The following is a 19,082-nucleotide window of genomic DNA, read 5'->3' on the forward strand; positions in this document are numbered from 1 at the left end:
ATATTTTAAGAATTTCTCTAGCATAAGCTTTGGAAAAGCGTACGGTAATTTCTTAGGAATATTATCAAATGCAATTTTATTGGGATTTCTTCGTCATTTTTTGCGAATTTTCTCGAACATTTATTTGTTAATACTTGCAAAAATTGCTATAGAAATTTCTTCAACAACTGGAACATATTTTGGCAAATTATTTTGGAACTGGATTTGGTCAATTTGTTTGAAAAGAATCAGGAAATTCCAAAGCGAACTTTATGCGAATGAATCCGACAATTCCTTTGAGAATTTCTCAGAAAGTTTTTTGGGAATTTTTTGGGTTTCCTTTGAAAATCCCTTCGATAATTTCTTTGCACATTTCTTCGGCAAAAGTTTTAAAAATAGCAGTTCCTTCATAAATTTTTTGAGCAAGCCCTCTTGAGATTTTTTTAATTTCCAAAAGAATAGCCTAAGAAATTTACAAAAAAAATAGCCGACAGAAATCCAAAAGAAAGGAATTGTGTGATGAATTCAAAAAATAATTGTCAGACAAACTTCTCAGGAATTTCCAGTGGAATTTACAAACAAAAAGCTTCCTATGAACTTTTCGAAGTACATTTGAAAGGAATTACCTAAAGATTTTTCAGACAAATTGCCGAAAGAAATCTAAGAGAAGGTGCTGAAACCCCAAGTAATTTACACAAAGGCATCGATGATGAAATAGCCAAGAAAATTAACAACAAAATTTATAAACAAATTTCCGAAGCAATTTACGGAAGCATTGAATATAAATATAATGGAATCGTAAGGAAATACAAAATGAAACACAATAAAAGTGCAGAAATAAATATAAAGGAATCCTCCAACGAATCCGTAACGAACAATTTGCAAAAGCATTACTTAAAAAATTACTTTAGAAATTCTCAAATCAATTACCAAAGAATTTCCGCAAGAACAACAGAATGAAATCCCAAATATAATGTCGACAAAATGTTCAATTTTATTGCTGAAGCAAGTACCAAAGAAATTTCTAAAGAAATTTCCGAAGAATTTCACAAGGGCTTAAATAATTACCTATGCCATTTTCCAAGATATGCTGACGAACTAATCTTGTAGTGGGATTAAAGGGTTTCTTTTTGGATTTTTTTTAATTCTGCGGTTTCAAATATCTTTTCCAATGTATTCCGGAATATTTTCGTAGATTCCTTTTGCTCCGACTTGTTTTCCAAGAAAAAATACAAAGTTCATTCAGAATTGTTCCTAAGGATTTGGATTACTTCTAAAGTTCTTCTAGGGGTGCCGACAGAAATTCATTTAGAATTTTCATTTGAAAATTTTTGATGTTTAAGTTTAACAATGATTTTTTCTAGGGCAACTTGCAGGACTTCTCCATGATTTTTTATACAAATTCATTTAGAATTTCTTTGATAATTCTTCTAAATACTTTATCCAGATTTTTTCAGGTATTCCTTTAGAAAATCCATCAAAAATTATGTAAGAAATTCTTCGCGGCTTTTTCGGAAAATTTTCCATATTTTTTTAATTTCTCTGAGATTCAGTTTAAAATAACTAAAAGAACTATCAAAAATTCAACTAAATATACACAAAATATTCTTGGAATTCCTTTGGAAATTCCTGAAGGGAGTCCATTCGACTCTATCATATCATATCATAAAATCTCTCATGGATTCATGCAGAAAAGCAGATTACCTTCAAACGATTTTCCAAAGTTAATTTTAAAAATTTTCTCAGAAATTTGTCCTTCAAATTACCCACTGTTTCTTCCAGATTTTTTTTCGAAAAATCATTCAGGAATTCTGTTAAGGAGTTTTTTCACAAATTATTGAAAGGGTTTCTCGAGGAGTTTCATTAGGTATTCCTTCAGATATTTCTTTTTAAAATCCTCCTTTGATTTCTTAAAAACATTTCTTTGTATTCCTTCAGACATTCCTCCGGGTATGTTTTTTCAAACATTCTTCCAGCATTTCATGATACCTTATAAAATTTTTGAGAAAACTTTTTTGAGAATATCTTCAAGCACTTTAGTAATCCAATTACTAATTCCGAAATTTTTGCAGTGACCTCTTCAAAACCTGGATACTCCATAGATTTTTTTCAGAAATTTCTTCAGGAATTCATAGAAAAAAATCTTCAATGAATTCCTTCAGAAACTTCCTGTTGATCATGTCCTTGGTCTTTGTCTTGCGACTTTCACCCTCTTTTGCCACTGGAATGATGATCGAGTTGAACAATCTTGATGATGACGAGAACACCCTGATAGAGTAGCGAGTCATTTGGGCAGTGGCCGGTATTTTGGGCACTTTTGGCTATAACTCAGTCTATTCCAAACCAATCAACATAAAATTTTGTACGCGGCTACTACACTTGCTTCACCGCGTTCCAAAGTTGTGTGACAGCTGATTCAAAATTGGCTGAGTTATAGCAGAAAAGGTGCCTTGCTGATATGGTTTTACATCCCTATTGTTACTCAAATTGTTGCATGATCCTGCGTCAGTCTTTTTTCCCGCTGCTGACTTCTCCGTTATAAATCATTTCCGGTTCCGCCGCCTCACTTCTTCTCTTAGAAGCCTTTGCTTCACGGTATCTAACTTCAACTCGTCCTCATCTAGATTTTCAGGCCCCGTGATCAATGGATGATAAAATGTCGTATAGTTTCGAATACAAACACGATAAAGTCCGCTTCCGATAAAGTACCGCACCAACCAGTTTGAGTTGTCGTACCAGGTATTCGAGCGCCACCAAATGATTGAGCAAGAAATCGCCCTCCTTCATTATTAGCCGCCCTAGCTACTTCCACACTAGGTTTTACTATAGCAGAGACTTCTTGACGAAAACCACATTTGCTTCGCCGTGCTTATGTTCCGAACGAACAGTAACCATTAACCGAGAGTACCATCGGGCACGTGGAACGGGATCGACGGTACGAATGGTTCATTGAGAAGTGCAGAGACATTTTGGAAGAGAAGGACGCAGCGCGGGCGGTAATGCTGCAGCATTGAACCCAGCAGAACGTTGAACGATACAGTAGCGGAAACAGCAAACTCACTGCTTTCGGAAGAAAAAAAACGCCAACTGAAAGAAGCGGGGTGCGATGAAATGGAACAGCTTTGCTGTTCTAAAGAGTCATGGAAGTTCTACTAAAAACTCAACACATTTCCCAACGGCTTAGTGTTCCGAGCCGAAATGTGCAAGGATACGGATGGGTGCCGCGATGTGAGGTTATTGCATGGTAGAAGCTGCATTTCGATGCACATTTGAATGAAGAAGAACGTAGGCACGGAGGATCAGGGCAACGATGGAAACGAATACGTTAGCAAAGGGAGCAGCTAGTAAGAATGCTATAGCAGTTGAACTTATCAACAATAACTCAAAAAAGTTGCTCACCTACATCCCCATTACCACCATACCGTGTTTCATCAAAAAACGAATCAATTTGTGGAAAGTTATCAAACTGGCTTCTTCGAAGACCGGTCGACAACGGACCAGATCTACACCGTACGGCGATTTCTGCAGAAATTTCGTGAATACCAGGTTAAATCGCATCACCTATTCAACTTCAAGTCGTGCTAGAATTGGTGTTATATTGTTTTCTAAATTTTATCAAAAATCTGATGTTTTGCAATAAATGAATGCATGGAATTCCGAGTTCTTTTAATTTTCACTATGATACGGATCCCGTCCAGCCAGCTCCTTACGAACTGCAAAATACACACAAAGACAGTTGAATTGGTTTAGTGCGGTACGAATATCATTACTGGTCATATCTTAAGATAAATCCATGACCAGAAAATAGTTCATCTCATTACATACTTAAGCTGTATTTCCACAACAAGCTCGGTCTACTCGAGCAAGCAGTTACAGCTTAATCCATCATACACATCTTTATCAGCTCGTTTAAATCACACATGCAACTCTCGTAAAAGTGCACCCCGCTCGGTCGGTGCTTGTTGGCGAAACTGCTTCTGGTTGATCTGCAGCCGATTACGGTTCACCCGCTTTTTTCCATTTTCAACAAAACAGATGCAAGTTACCGCGAAAACTTATGCCCGCCTCAAACAACAACAGCATCAACCGGCGGTGGTGGTCTGCCATCATGATAATGATGATGGTTGGTTGATTTCTTTAAAGTGCAGCAATACCTGACTCCAACAGCGAGCATCAACCATGGTGATCGCGCGAGCCCAACCAGCCAGCAGCGCAGCGGAGAGTCACTTGATGGAATCAACCCCGAAAAAAAAAATCAGATCGTGGGAATCGACTCGTCAATGGAGCAGAGCCACAAGACGGAGACAGCGCATATAATACCTACAAAACACATTTGCTCAATTTCTGCATTGTTTCGAACTTCGACCCTCGCGCAGTCAACGAACATGGTTACATGGAGCAATTGCTGCTGCTGACTGCTGCTGCTGGCTGTGTATAGTTAACCGAATCAGCAGCAGCGCGACCACACTTCATTTTGCACTTGGTGGGCCCAGTAATTTGGGTGAGGGTATGCGGGGTTGCAAAAAGTATACTTTATAAAGGCTTTTAGGTCATGTTTTTAGATTCCTGCGAAAAAATGTGATGGAATATGTGGAGAAAACTGTATATACTTTCGCTTGTGGCATAAGAAGTTGTTGAAAATTTAAGACTCCAATTAAATTGTTGATAGATTGTTGATTTAGAATCTCAAATATGTTACTATAAATGGCTTCAAGATCTCAATCAGTTTATTTGACCTAAAACATATTTTGAATATTCATAAATTTTCTCTAGGGAAAACATGATAGAAACATGAACGTCTTGTCGGAATAGAATATTGAAAGGTGGAACTAGCACTTTCACGAACATCCCATAATGCAGTTCGACTGTTTCATATTGACGCAAAACAGCTTATCACATACCCTTAATAATACCTTCGTCATCAGTCAGATCGCAGAGAGGGGTAGAAATGGATTTCTTCGAAAAAAAAGTGAACTGAAATAAGCAGATCTTATAAGTGGTCTTTTTTGCGCATACGAAATTATTCCGCAATCGCATCAGAAACATGGCCAGCGGCATTAACGAGTGCTCCACTGATAGGCCCCGCTACTGCTGCTGAAGCTGCAGAGTTATAAAAATGATGATAATGGTCGTTGATTTTGAACATGTTTGTGTCTCATTGCAGCCATTGCAGGGTAGGCTAGGCAAAAACTGGCATTCAATCCCTTGGTCGTCGTCGTCGTCGTCATCGTTGTAATGCAAACATGTAATTACTCACCGGTTACAACGGTTTGAACAATGACAATACTTGACAATCTCGAATGCCCTTCCCCCGTCGTCGTCATCCCCGTTGTCGAGGACTGTCGTTGTTGCCAGTCAGCCAGTGCAGTGGATGCCACTGAGGTGCTTTGGAGATATAAGACAGATAGGGAACACAACAATTTTCGCAACGGTTGAGTCGTTGGTGATGGTGGCTCCCTCTCAGATGACAATACAGGTAAGCCCTACAACTCGCTGATGGTCGGAGGTAATTGAATCCTACAACGCACGCCTACCTCGGGCTGCCTTGGCTACCTAGATGTTTAGTTTTGCCAACTGAGAGATGGATGGGCGCTACCGCTTGACGGCTAATGACAAGCTAGGTCCACGCAAATAACACACGACCAGACGAACGACGCACATGTGTCATTGTGCCCCTCTCTGATGACTAGCCACCAAGATGTGCCGTAGATAAAGATAGATTTGTCGGTGCAACTGGGCGGTGATAAGAAACTCACAGCTAGCTACCGGGATGGGAATGCCTGACAAATTGAACAAATAATTTGCAATTGTCCACGAAGAGAGCAAATCGCAGCTGAAAGTAGTTAAATAAGTCGGTTGGATAATATAATCTGCACTAGTTATCTGTCGACAAGCTCCAGAATACATCGTTAAAATGATTTTCAGTCGGATCGAATGTTCGCTATTCAATTGAAAGGGTACCACAACAATTTTTTTTTTTTTACTTCAGCTTGTCCATATCGTCTGTTCACCAAGAAGGAGCGGTTCTAACAACGTCTGTTCTGGCATCCAACGGCTAAGTATATAATTCTGTCAGGACTTTAAATGAAACAGAATGAGTGAGTCCTTTGATGAACCCGGTGAGATAAAGGACACCCTTACGAATGTTTCGACAAAACCTACTGGAAGTGCCAAAACGATGACGATAAAATCGTTAACAGAGACACCAACACTCAAGTCGCTAGAGCCGTCCAATTCGAGAACAGCTTCACTCTGTCCGAGAAAATCGGGCGCCGGCGGCAGCAAGGATTCCGATTTGACTAACCATTCAGCCAATTTGTGGGTGGGGGATCCTTCAGCTGAAATAATCTCGCTTCGTGGCCGAGCGGTTAGCGGCGTCAGTCGTTTAGGTGTCTCGTAAGCCTCGGAGTGTGGGTTCGATTCCCGCTCCAGTCGGGGAAAACTTTTCGTCGGACGAAAAATTCTCCACTGGGCCACTGGGTGTTATATGTGTTGTCCGTTGTCAAATGTTAGTGTAATGTTCAGTCTGTAGAGGCCGCAAGGTCGAAGACGGTGTAATTGTCTTTTCATCTCTTGACCGGGTTTGTGAATTTTAGGAAGACCTTTGATCCGCGGAAGAATGGGATTTGCTTCCTTCAAACGAGCCTTTCCGATGATGGGTTTACAGTCTTTCAGGGTCTTGTCTGTCAGTCTAATTAGTCCGGGTAGTGGGTCTACTCGTAGATGTCTGTATGGTCCTTCGTTCATCTTCTTCTCCATCTGTTTGTCGTAGTCCTTCTTATCCATAATAACAACAGCGTTACCTTTGTCTGCCTTCATGTAGTATACTGGTTTCTTTTTAAGTTCCATTAAAATCCTTGTCTCGTCTGGGTTTACCTTACTGCGCTGTCCTGTTTTGATGGCGTCTGCTACGATGTTCCTGGTTGTATTTTGGTCTTTGATGTTAACGTTTTGTGTGATCGCTGTTTCCATGTCCACGATGATCTGTTCCACGTCTGGCTTCGAAGTAACCGCATATCCTAACCTCTTATTGAGGTGTATCAATTGTTCCTCTGTAAACTGTTGCGTCTAACGGTTTACTACGAATCCTTCAATGGGTTGAACCATCTGAACAGTAGTGTGGGTGTCCTTCATCGCTCTGGTCTCGTTTCGTAGATTCGTCAGCTTCTTTTTGTGTAGTCATCTCTTCCTGTCTGCTTCACATTCCTCCGCTCGCTTTACCTTGGTGAGGAACAATGGAAATCCTTTTGGATATTCGTTAGACAACTTTAAATGCGGGGAGTAGCACTTAAGTGTCAGCTTGTCCAACTTGGCGTAGTGGCGTTTGATGGTGTCTGCGATGTACTCTGCTTCGGCCTTCCTGGTGACGCTGGGTGGGATGAGCTTCTTGACCTTAATCCTATGACTAACTGGTGTTAGTTTCTCCTTTTGGCCATTGGCGTAACTAGAGGGGGGGCCAGGGGAGCCAGGCCCCCCCCAGAATCCGCCAGCCCCCCCCCCAGAAATTTTTCATGACTTTATATATGGAAATTAGAAAAAATCTGAAAACCACTGTCGTGGTGACAAACATAGATCTATATTCTCAATTTAGTTGAAAATCGGAGTTTTCGACTAGCGAAGTTGGCTTTTTCTCAAAATCCGTGCGTCGGACCTAACTTCGGAAGTGGTGCGCTCTATAGCAAACAGCTATACAGCGCAGCACTTCCGAAGTTAGGTCCGACGCACGGATTTGGAGAAAAATCCAACTTTACTAGTCGAAAATTCCGGGTTTCAACTGCACGTACTGTAATAGAAATTTATTTGGCATAATATGTGTTTAAATTGACAGTTTTTGGAGACAATTCCCAACTTGTCACTCTTTACAAGATCATTGTCCAAAATGGTCTATGTAATTAGTTAGTTTTGTTTGGAAATATTATATAATCAGAATTATATAAAAAGCAATACTTTGTACATCTTCTTTTTTAAATCGCTGAGAAATTTAATATAAATGATAATTTCTAGGAATTCCTGGATGGGTATCTTTAAGAATCTTTGAATTTTCTAGCAGCATTACTGCAAAATATGGTTAAGTGATTCTTTATGGAAATCAAGTACATATCATGTGGGAAAAAACTCTGGTTGAATTTGCAATGGTATTCCGGCAAAAGTTTGTGGATTCCTAGTGAGAATAGATGTACGTAGCTGAAGTGTAAACGCGAGTGTATTCATTAAAACCATGCTGGAGGTGATTTCTAGTCGGTCACTATTAATTTCTTTTATTTCGTGGGCCAGGGGTATTTTTGCGTCTATCAAACAACGCACAAATTCAAATAGGCTAAGTGTACCAGTTATCGCCATAGTGGTTCCCTATTTGGCCATAGTGGGTATTTAAGATACCGTAAACTGGGGTGTAGTTGATCAGTGGGGTGAACCTGATCACTTAATTATCCGCGGACATCGACTTTCAAGGAAGCAACAATTATATTTTAATCATTCGCAATCCAATGCCGTAACATTAAAATGGAATGGTAACTTCCTTGAAAGACGATATCCGTGGGAAATTGAGTGATCAGGTTCACCCCACTGATCAACCACACCCCAGTTTACGGTAATTCAAACATTTGCATCATTTCAAAGGTTTTAATGACAAAATACATTTAAATTCTTGCTACAAAAACTTTCATAATAGGGCAAAGCTCGAAGACCTTCTAAATTTCCACTATGGCCAAATAGGGAACCACTATGGCGAAAACTGGTACACTCACCCTAGTCATTGAGGATGTTTTAATATATTTAAAAGCTAGTGCTGCAAGATGTAATCGTAAGTTTGAGGATATTCATGATTGGACTTGTAAAAGACTTGGTATTCATGAGATAATTATGAAAGAATTCCTGGATGATTTCTTGGAGAATTTCTTGGCTTCTATGTCCCTCTAAAATTATCTAAGAGAATTTCAATACAAATCGCTGGAGGAATTGCTCTAGAAATCCTTCAAATTATTCAAAAAATCTACAAGTAATCCTAAAAAAAACCCTGGGGTGAATCCCTGAAAAACATTATGAACGGAATACTGTATTTTTTTAACTAACCGCTGAATAAATTAAAAAAAAATCCCGAGAGAAATTTTGGAAGAAATCATTACAAGAATTCTCGGAGCAATACCTGCAGGAATCCCTGGAGTAATTTGTGAAAGTATACCTGGAGGAATCCCTGGATGAATTCCTGGAGGAATCCGAAGAGCAATTATGCTAGGAATTTCAGGAAAAAAAATCTGAAGAATCCGCATCAGAAATCCCTGTGAATCCTTGGAGGAATTTCTGGATGCATTCCTGGAGGAATCCTTAGAGGAATTCTTCAAGAAATCACAGGAGGAGTTCCTAGATGTATTTCTGGAGGATATCCGGGAGAACCTTCTGGAAAAATTCCATGCGGAATCTCTGGAAAAGTTCCTGGACTAATGCCTGGAGCATTAGGGGATTTTTTTTATTATCGTACAAATTTGTTTGAAGTTTACAGGGCCCATATAGCCGAGGCGGTAAACGCACGGGTATTCAGCATGACCATGCTGAGGGTGACGGGTTCGATTCCCGGTCGGTCCAGGATCTTTTCGTAAAGGAAATTTCCTTGACTTCCTTGGGCATAGAGTATCTTCGTGCCTGCCACACGATATACGCATGCAAAATGGTCATTGGCAGAGGAAGCTCTCAGTTAATAACTGTGGAAGTGCTCATAGAACACTGAGAAGCAGGCTTTGTCCCAACGAGGACGTTACGCCAAGAAGAGAGAGAGAGTGGTATGAAGTTTGTGAAGGTTAATGAAATAAGGTAGGGATCATATATATTTGAAAAAATGAATTGAAAAAAATCAGGGTCGCCTAATTTTCCGGAAAACTCCAGTGAAAATCAAACATTTTCCACAGACACCACCTACTTTGAAAAATCATAGAACGAAGCATCATAGGCACATTTTTTTTTGTGAAATCATAAGCAAATTTTCTCAGCAATTCCAAGATGGATTTCTGGAGGAAATCCTGGAAAATTTTTTGGACAAATTCCTGGCGGATTCCCTGGAAAAGTTAATAGATTGATTGATTGATTTGTCTTTTTTAAAGAGACTTTCAGCCCTTGGCTCCAAAGTTAATGGATAAATTTCTGAAGGAGGCATCCCTGGAGAAGTTCCTGGAGTAAGGCCTGGAGCATTAGAGAAATTTCTGATGAAATTCCCAGATAAATTTCTAGAAGAATTCCCAGAGGGATTTCTGGAGGAATTCCAGGAGGAATTCTTGGAGGAATCTCACGGAAGAATCCTTAGAGGAATCCCTGCAGGAATTTCTGGTATATTCTTGGAGGAATTCTTGGTGGAATTTCTAGAAGAACCCATTGAAATAACTCCTGGACGGATTTCTAGAGGAATCCCTGGAGTTGAAATTCCTAGAGGAAACCTGAAAGAATTTCCGGAGGAATCCCTTGGAAAAAATCCTATAGCATTTCCTGAAGAATCTCCTGAAAGAATATCGGAAGCAATCTCTAAAGGATTTCCTGCAGAAATTCCTGGAGGGATTCCTGGATCAATTTCTGAAGAAATTTCTGTAGGAATTTCTGAAGAAATGCCTACGGTAAATCTTGGTGGAATTTCTTGAGGAGCCCCTGGAGACACTGCGGTAGTAATTTCTGAGGAATTCCCAGAGGAATTCCTGAAGGAATTCCTATATGAATTCCTGAAGGACTTTCTGAAGGAATTCCTGGGGTATTTCTGAAGAAACCTCATAAGGAATTCCCGCAAAATTTCTTAGAAAAATTTCTACAAAAATTCTTGAAAGAATCCCTGGAGATATTCTTGGAAAGAACCCTGGAGAAATCCCTGAAACAAATTTCTGGAGGAACCTTAGGAGGGATTCCTGGAGGAACTTCCGGACAAGTTCCAGGTGGAATTTCAGGAGGAATTTCTGGACAAATCTTTATAGGAAATCTTGGGGAAACTCCATGGAACTAATCATGGATGAATTCCAGGAGGAATCCCTTAATCAATTCTTTGAAGAATCCTTCAACGAATTCCTGGAAGAATCTCTAGAGGAATTCTGGAAGGAATCCATGGAGAAATTTCTGAATATATTCATAGAGAAATTCCTAAAGAAATTCCTAGAGAAATTCCTAGAGGAATTCTGAGAGGAATTTCTAATGGAGTTCCAGGAGAAATTTCCAGAGGAATTTCTGGAGGACTTATAGGAGCAATTTCAGAAGGAATTTCTGCAAGAATTACTGGAGAAATCATCGGGGGAATTTCTGGAGGAATCCATGAAATAATTCCTGGAGGAATGTGTAGAGGAAACCGCGGAGAAGAAATTCCTGGATTAATTATTGGGGGAAACCCTGGAAGGATTTCTGGAGGAATTCCTGGAACAATTCCTGAAGGAATTGCTGTACGCATTTCCGAAGAAATTCCTGGAGGAATTCCTGGATCCATTCCTGAATAAATTACCGAAAGTATTCCTGAAGAAATACCTGGGGTAATTTTTGGTGAAATTCGTGGTAGAACTCCTGAAGGAGTCCGTGGAGAAATGCCTGGATGAAATCCTGGAAGAATGCTAGGAGGAATACCTGGAATAATTCTTGAATAAATTCCAGAAAGAATTTGTGGGGAAATATTTAAAAGAATCCCTTGAGGATTTCCTGGAGGATTCCTGAAAAAATATTTGAAGGAATTCCTAGAGATATCTCAGGAGGAAATCATTCAGGAATCCCAGGAAGAATTATTGGAATATTTCTTGGGCAAACTCCGGGAGGAATTCTTGGGGTAATTTCTAAATGAATTCCTGGAGGATTTTCTAGATAAATTCTTGGAGAAATTGCGGTAGTAATTTCTGAAGGAGTCCTCGATTAATGCCTGGAGGAATCCCTATAGAAATCTCTGGAGGAACTTCTGGAGGAATGCCTGGAGTAACCCGTGGATAAATTCCTGGAGACATGCCTGTATCAATTCTTGGAGAAATCTCTCGAGAAATTCCTTAAGAAATCCCTGGAGGAAACCCTGGGGAATTTCCTTGAAAAATCCCTGGAGAAATTCATGGACTAATGCCTGGAGTAATCTCTGGATACATTTCTAGATGAGTTCCTGGTTGAGTTTTCAGAAGAATTCTGGGAGCAATCTAGTGGAGTTTGTAATTTTTAGAAGAACTCCCGAAGCAATCTCTAGATGAATTGCTGGAGAAATCCCGGGATGAGTCCATGGAGAAACTCCCAGGAGAAATTTCTAAGAGGAATCCTTAGAGAAATTTCTAGAGAAATTCTTGGAAGAATCCCTGGGAAAATTCTTTGAAAAATCCCTGGAGGAATCCCTGAAGCAATTTCTGGAGAAACCTCAGGAGGAAAGCCTGGAAAGTTCTGGACAAATTCCTGCAGGAAGTTCTGGACAAATTCCTGCAGGAAGTTCTGGATAAATTTCTTGCGGAATCCCAGGAAGAATTCCTGGATTAATCAGTAAGGAAATTTTTGTGGAAATTCCTTGGAACTATCCCTAGAAGAATTCTTGAATGAATTCCTGGAGGAATCTCGAGAGAAATTCTGGAAGCAGTTAATGGAGGAATTTCTGAAGAAATTTCAAAAGAAATTTCTGAAGAAATTCCAAGAGAAATTTCTGAAGAAACTCCAAGAGAAATTTCTGAAGAAAATGCAAGAGAAATTTCTAGAGGAATTCCCAGAGGAATTTTTGGAGGAATTCCAGGAGGAATTCCAGGAGGAATTCCTGAAGGAATTGCGGTAGTAATTTCTGAAGGAATTCCTATGGGAGTTCCTGGATCAATTCCTGGAGGACTTTCTGAAGGGATTCTTAGGGTAATACTTAAGTAACCTCTTGAGGAATTCCTGGAGGCTTCCTTAGAGGAATTTCTGGAGAATTACTTGGAAGAATCCCTAGCGGAATTCTTGCAAAAAAAAACCTGAAGGAATCCCTGAAACAATTTCTGGGAGAACGTCAGGAGAAATTCCTGGACAAATCTCTATAGGAAATCTTGGGGAAAATCCGTGGAACAATTCATGGAAGAACTGCAGGAGGAATCCCTTAAAGAATATCTTGAGAATCCCTGAATGAATTCCTGGAAGAATCTCTAGAGGAATTCTGGAAGGAATTCATGGAGAAATTTCTGAAGGAATTCCTGGAGAAATTTTTAGAGGAATTCAGAAAGAAATTTCTGGTGGAGTTCAAGGAGGATTTTCTGGAGGAATTACTGCAGGAATCATCGGTGGAATTCCTGGAGGGATCCATGAAATCCTGGAGGAATGTGCAGAGGAAACCCTAGAGAACAAATTCCTGGAAGAATTTTCGGAGGAATTCATGGAAGAATTCCTGGATCCAAACTTGAATAAATTCCTGGAGTAATTCCTGAGGAAATACCTGGGGTAATACCTGGAGAAATTTTTGGTAGAACTCTTGCAGAAGTCTCTGGAGAAATGCCTGAATGAAATCCTAGAGGCATGCCAGGAGGAATACCTGGAATAATACTTGAAAAAAATCCGGGAGGAATTTCCGAAGGAGCTCTTGGAGGAATCTCAAGATTCATTCCTGATGAAATACAAAGTTCGATTTCTGAGGGAATTCCAGGAGGATTTTCTGAAGAATTCTCAGGGGAAATACTGAAGAAACCGCTGAAATTCCTGAGGAAATCCCGAAATCCTGGATTAATTCCTGCGGGAGTTTCTGAAGGAATCCCAATAAGAGTTCTTCTAGAAATGTTTAAAATAATCTCGGAATTCGTTTTTGTAAGAATTACAGAAGAAATTTCCGGTGAATCCCTGGAGGAACTCTTGAAGTAATTTCTGAAGAAACCTGATGAGGAATCCCGGAAGCAAGCCCCATTAGGAACTCTTTATAGAATCTCAGGAGAGCTTTCTTAGCAAATACCTGGAAGAATTTTTGTAGGAATATTCCTGGATAAAAAAAATTAAGAAATCAATGTCTGCAGTAATTGTTGAAGGAATACTAGCATCCCTAGTGGAGCGGACCTGGTGGGATGGTTAGAACACTTGACTATCACGCCGAGGCCCTGGGATCGAATTCCACTCCCGACAAACTCGCAAAATGTGAGTTCTTGAGAAGGGAAGTAAAGCGTGGGTCGCGAGATGAGCTAGCCTAGGGCTTAAAATCTCGTTAATACCGATAAAAAAAACTAGGATCCCTGAAGGTTTTTTGAACAAATTTTTCAAGCAATTCTTGGAGTGTTTTTTAAGAATCTCTAAGTAAAATTTTCTAAAAGAATTTCTGGAATACATTCCTGCAGAAATACTTCGAATCATTCCAGATGTAATTATTGGAGCAATCTCTAGTGGAATTTTGGAAGGCATATATGGAGATATCCCTGTAGAAATCTCTGAATACCTTAAAGGATCTCTGGAGAAATTCCTGAAGGAAACTTCGAAAAAAGCACTGGAACAATTACTGGAGGAACCTCTAAAGATATCCCAGGACAAATCCCCGAAAAAATGTCTAGTGAAATCCCTAGATGAATTCTTGATTGAATTTCTGGAAGAAGCCAAGATGGAATCACTGAATTAAGCTATGGAAAAACATCTTGGAGGAATTGTTCGTACTCATATAGTTTACAAAACTATGAACAAATCTGAAACAGTCATTTTGATTACTCAATGCTACAATACTGATTTGCATATTCACATATCGGGCGCCCATCCCGCTTAAAATTCATCTCAGGTCAGGCCCCCCCTGGGCCCCCTCTAGGAAAAAATCCTAGTTACGCCAATGCTTTTGGCACTTCTTCAAAAATGACACGTCCTTCTGAATGCTGATGATGGATCTCTTCAAATCGATGATATAACTCTGCTTCGTCCGCTTGGTAGCCATGATGATGATGATGTACCTGGGCTTGTTAGGGGAATATCTGTTAATAAACAATGTTATTAATTAGGTATGATACATCTATTAAAAATATCATTTGCAAGCTTTTTAGTCGAAGTGGTGCTCAATTACCACTACCATCACTATTTGTACTACCTCCACTAAGGGAGCTTTTACCCTACTATAAAATCAATGTTATCATAAAAAATACAAAGAAGATAAAAAAGGATATTCTAAAGGAAATTCAAGAATTGCCGTTGTAATTTTAGAACAAATTTCCAACGAAATTGCTGATCAAATTCCAATGTAATTACCACAAAATAAAAACAAACATGCTAAAGGAATCCTCAAAGAAATTGACAAACAAATATCAAAAGGAATTACCACAGATTTTTTTTAAAGAAAATGGAGAGTTTGAAAGGAATTTTCGAAAATATTTTTAAACATATATCCTAAGAATTCCCCAGATGAATTCACAAACAGATTTTAAACGCGTATCTTGGGAAAAAGCAAATCAGTTAACAAGGAATTGTCACAGGAATAACCAAATCAACTCCTAAATATTGACGGTTTCCCCTCTTATCGAACGCGACGATTTTAATCCGTCGCGGATGAAACCGTCGCCAGAGTCGCCGCAGCCAATCAGCAGGCGGGAGTCTGACGTTTCTCCGATCTCACTAACATAAACAGCAGCAGAGATGGAGCTTGATTCGTTGCGATGATTCAGAAATGCCAACTGGAAGTTGGCAGCACGTTTTATTATAAAAGCAACATACAATACATTGTCGATAAAAATTTCAATTATATTACTGAAGTGAATACCTAAGGAATTCCCAAAGAAATTTCCAAAATTAAAAACAATTGCCTATCCTTGTAAGTTGTGTTTTGAAAGTACGGAAATTGAATCCGTCGTCTCCGGATTAGCGATCCTACGCCTTACCACTAGGCTAACTGGAGACCCTAAAATTAAAAGTAAATAGTATTAGACCAAAAAACGTATAAGTCTTCTGATTGTTCATACCAATTCAAATGGCTAAAACATAAAACACTTGATAAAGTTATTCCAAGTTGTGTCCAAATACGTCATTAATAAATATTGAATTGTCTCTCTACCTGGTGTTCATTGATTACAAAAAGCTTTCGACCGTCTCAATCATGAAAACTTGTTGGGAGCTTTCAAGCGCAAGGGTCTCCCTGAAAAAATCATCGGCCTCATTGAAGCACAGTACAGGGCATTTTCGTGCAGAGTACTGCACAACGGTGTTTTGTGCGATCCCATCCGGGTCGTTGGTGGAGTGAGACAAGAATGTATCCTATCACCGCTACTGTTCCTCATCGTATTCGATGAGATCCTGTCCTGGTAGGTGCAATTAATCATGATCCAAATCATGGGTTGCTGTGGCAACCCATTACTATGGAGCACCTAAACTGCCGTTCTACGCCCAATTGTCCCATGTTATATGGGAATCCCATATAACATGGGACAATTATGTGTAGAACGGCAGTAAATGACTTCCAACTGGCTGATGACGTTGCTCTCCTTGCTCAACGTAGCTCTGATATGCAGAGCAAGCTCGATGATCTTGCCAATCGCTCCTCAGCGGCAGGTCTTACCATCATCGTCAACAAGACCAAATCGTTAGATGTGAACACGGTCAACAGTAGAATAACTAGCCACAGAAGTTCAATGCCGCGACTGTTCGTGTGACTAACATCTAGTTTGCCACGCGCTTACAGCGTCAGCAGCGGTACTAGAGGTGTCAAGAAAATTTGGTTTACCAAAACAAAAGGTACTCCACATGAAGGACACTTAAAAATAGTAAATTATTACAATTAAAGTTAAAATAATTAATTGAGAAAAGTGACTACAGCGCCATTGGAGTTCTAGTGTATTTCTATTCGGTCAACCCTTCCAGCTTTACGGTAGCTGGGAATCCAGTGGAGAATGTTGAAAGCTTCCAATATCTTAGTAGCCAAATGGTGGCCAATAGCGGCACCAAGAACGACATAGGTGTATGGATCAAGAAGGCGACGGCTGCTGTTTACGTGGGGCACTGCGCTAAGTACGTAATGCTACCGATGAAAGCTGAAAAGTACTTACAGGCTTATGTGCCTGAGGGTTGCGAGCGCGTACCGTACCGTGTCACACGACGCTCTCTGCGTTATTACTGGTATGGTGCCTATCAGCATCCTTATCAGTGAGGACATGAAGTGCTTCGAAATGCGCGGCACAAGAGGCATACGCAAAACTGCCAGGATAACCTCTATGGTCATATGGCAGCGCGCGTGGGACAGTTCCACCAAAGGAAGGTGGACCGATAGGTTGATACCGAGGGTAGATAGTTGGATTAATAGGCGCCATGGGGAAGTTACATTCCACCTGACACAGGTCCTTACAGGTCATGGTTGCTTCCGACAGTATCTACACCGTTTCGGGTATGCGGATTCTCCTGAATGCCCAGAGTGCAATGGTTTAGAAGAAACGGCGGAACACGTTTTGTTCGTGTGCCCGCGTTTTCGCACAATGCGTGACCGCATGCTTGCCACATGCGGGGAGGACACAACTCCGGACAACTTGGTACAGAGGATGTATAGGGATGAGTTTGGCTGGAATGCCGTTTCAACGGCTATCACCCATATCGTCTGGGAGCTACAGAGAAGGTCGCGCGTGGACTCGGAGAATGACTAGTTCAGATGCAGTATAAGAGGTGGTCCAGGGGTTCGGAGTCGTGGGTCATACCGGTGCCCTGCGGTCGAGATCGACCCTTACAGCGATTAAGTGGCCGCGGAGAGGAAGCCCCAGTAGTGGTGCTGTCGTGGCGTCGGTCTACTGAGTTAGAAAGGGATCCCCGGCAAGGGTCGGGGCAGGTGGAGACCCTGCTGTCAGCAACCTTCTGGTGCAGCTGATAGGGCCTGGAGGGTAGTGATACCCTTGCCTTCAGCAGGTCAGATCGGGTTGCACGTGGGCATCAATTCTTGATGTCTGCTAAGCAGTTGGGCGCGGGCGAGGTTTTCCTTACCCGCCTTCCGAGGACAAAGGGAGTGGCGAGGACCACTCGGGAAACTGGCTAAGCGCCAGCATGCTATCGTGATGGACTCTCCAAAGCGAGTCATCGATGTTCGTTGCTGCTAGGCTACGCAGCTAACCTTGAGGGTGTGATGTGCACTAGCCCCTCTCTGAAGCCGGAGGTGGTTCCGGAGAGACGAAGGGTTTGGCGACCATAGGAATATGTTTTAGTGGGTCGAGAAAAGAGTAGTTCTGGCTTTTACTATTGTTGTAGGAGACGGCCTTAATCCCACACTACCCTAACCTTCCTGTTAGGATGTTTGTTGAGAAGATTTTCCCCCCTATGGTTTAGAAGAAAAAAACGGCTGCTTTAACGAGTTTAAGAAATGTATGGAAAAACAACCAGATTAGTCGACGCACCAAAATTCAAATTTTCAACTCGAATGTGAAATCTGTGCTGCTGTACGCCAGTAAAATCTGGTGTGTATCAGTGGAGAACACTCAACGGCTGCAGGTCTTCGTCAATTGATGCCTGTGGTATATAATTCGTGTATGGTGGCCTCACAATTGGATCTCCAACGTGAAGCTCCATCGTCGATGACATCAAAATCCGATAGCGATAGAAATTTGGGAGCGAACGTGGAGGTGAGTAGGCCACACTCTACGCAGGGGCAAAACGATATCTGAAAGCAAGCGCTACATTGGAACCCAGCAGTACATCGCAGCAGAGGCAGCCCAGAGGCTCATGGGGTCTGATTCAGTTTCAGCGTACGCATTTCAGATAATTTCAGAGAATTTTCAGCGGGTTTCAGAGGCTTTTTGGGAGATTTCAGTGGGTCCCCATGGAGTTTTGAGGGGACTAAAAGAACCCTACAGTTTATGCCCCTAAATTGTGGATCTCTGTTCTCAGGTGAGCTATTTGGAATATCAGATGCGTTTTAAAGCGTTTTATAAGCGTTGCAGGTTATTTGTACAGCCTCGTAGCGTAAGGGTCACCAAGCTTTTGATCGCACCATACTGTGGGGTGAGGGTTTGAATCCTACTCCGGATGATGAAACTTTTTGTGAGGATAGTTTCTTCTCTGTATCCACTGGTGCATGCTCCGTGTGTCCCTTGTCTAGTGTTAAGTTTCGTTCAGTCTGTACAGCCTCTGGTTGAAGACGGTGTCCGTGTCAACGTCTTCTAGATCAGATAACCCATACTCAAGGGAGTTCTTGGAGATAAACAATGAACTTATCACTTGACAGCTCGCTTGCATGAGGCTGAAGA

Source organism: Aedes albopictus, chromosome 3 (genome assembly GCF_035046485.1).
Source record: "Aedes albopictus strain Foshan chromosome 3, AalbF5, whole genome shotgun sequence".
In the NCBI taxonomy this organism is placed as follows: domain Eukaryota; kingdom Metazoa; phylum Arthropoda; class Insecta; order Diptera; family Culicidae; genus Aedes; species Aedes albopictus.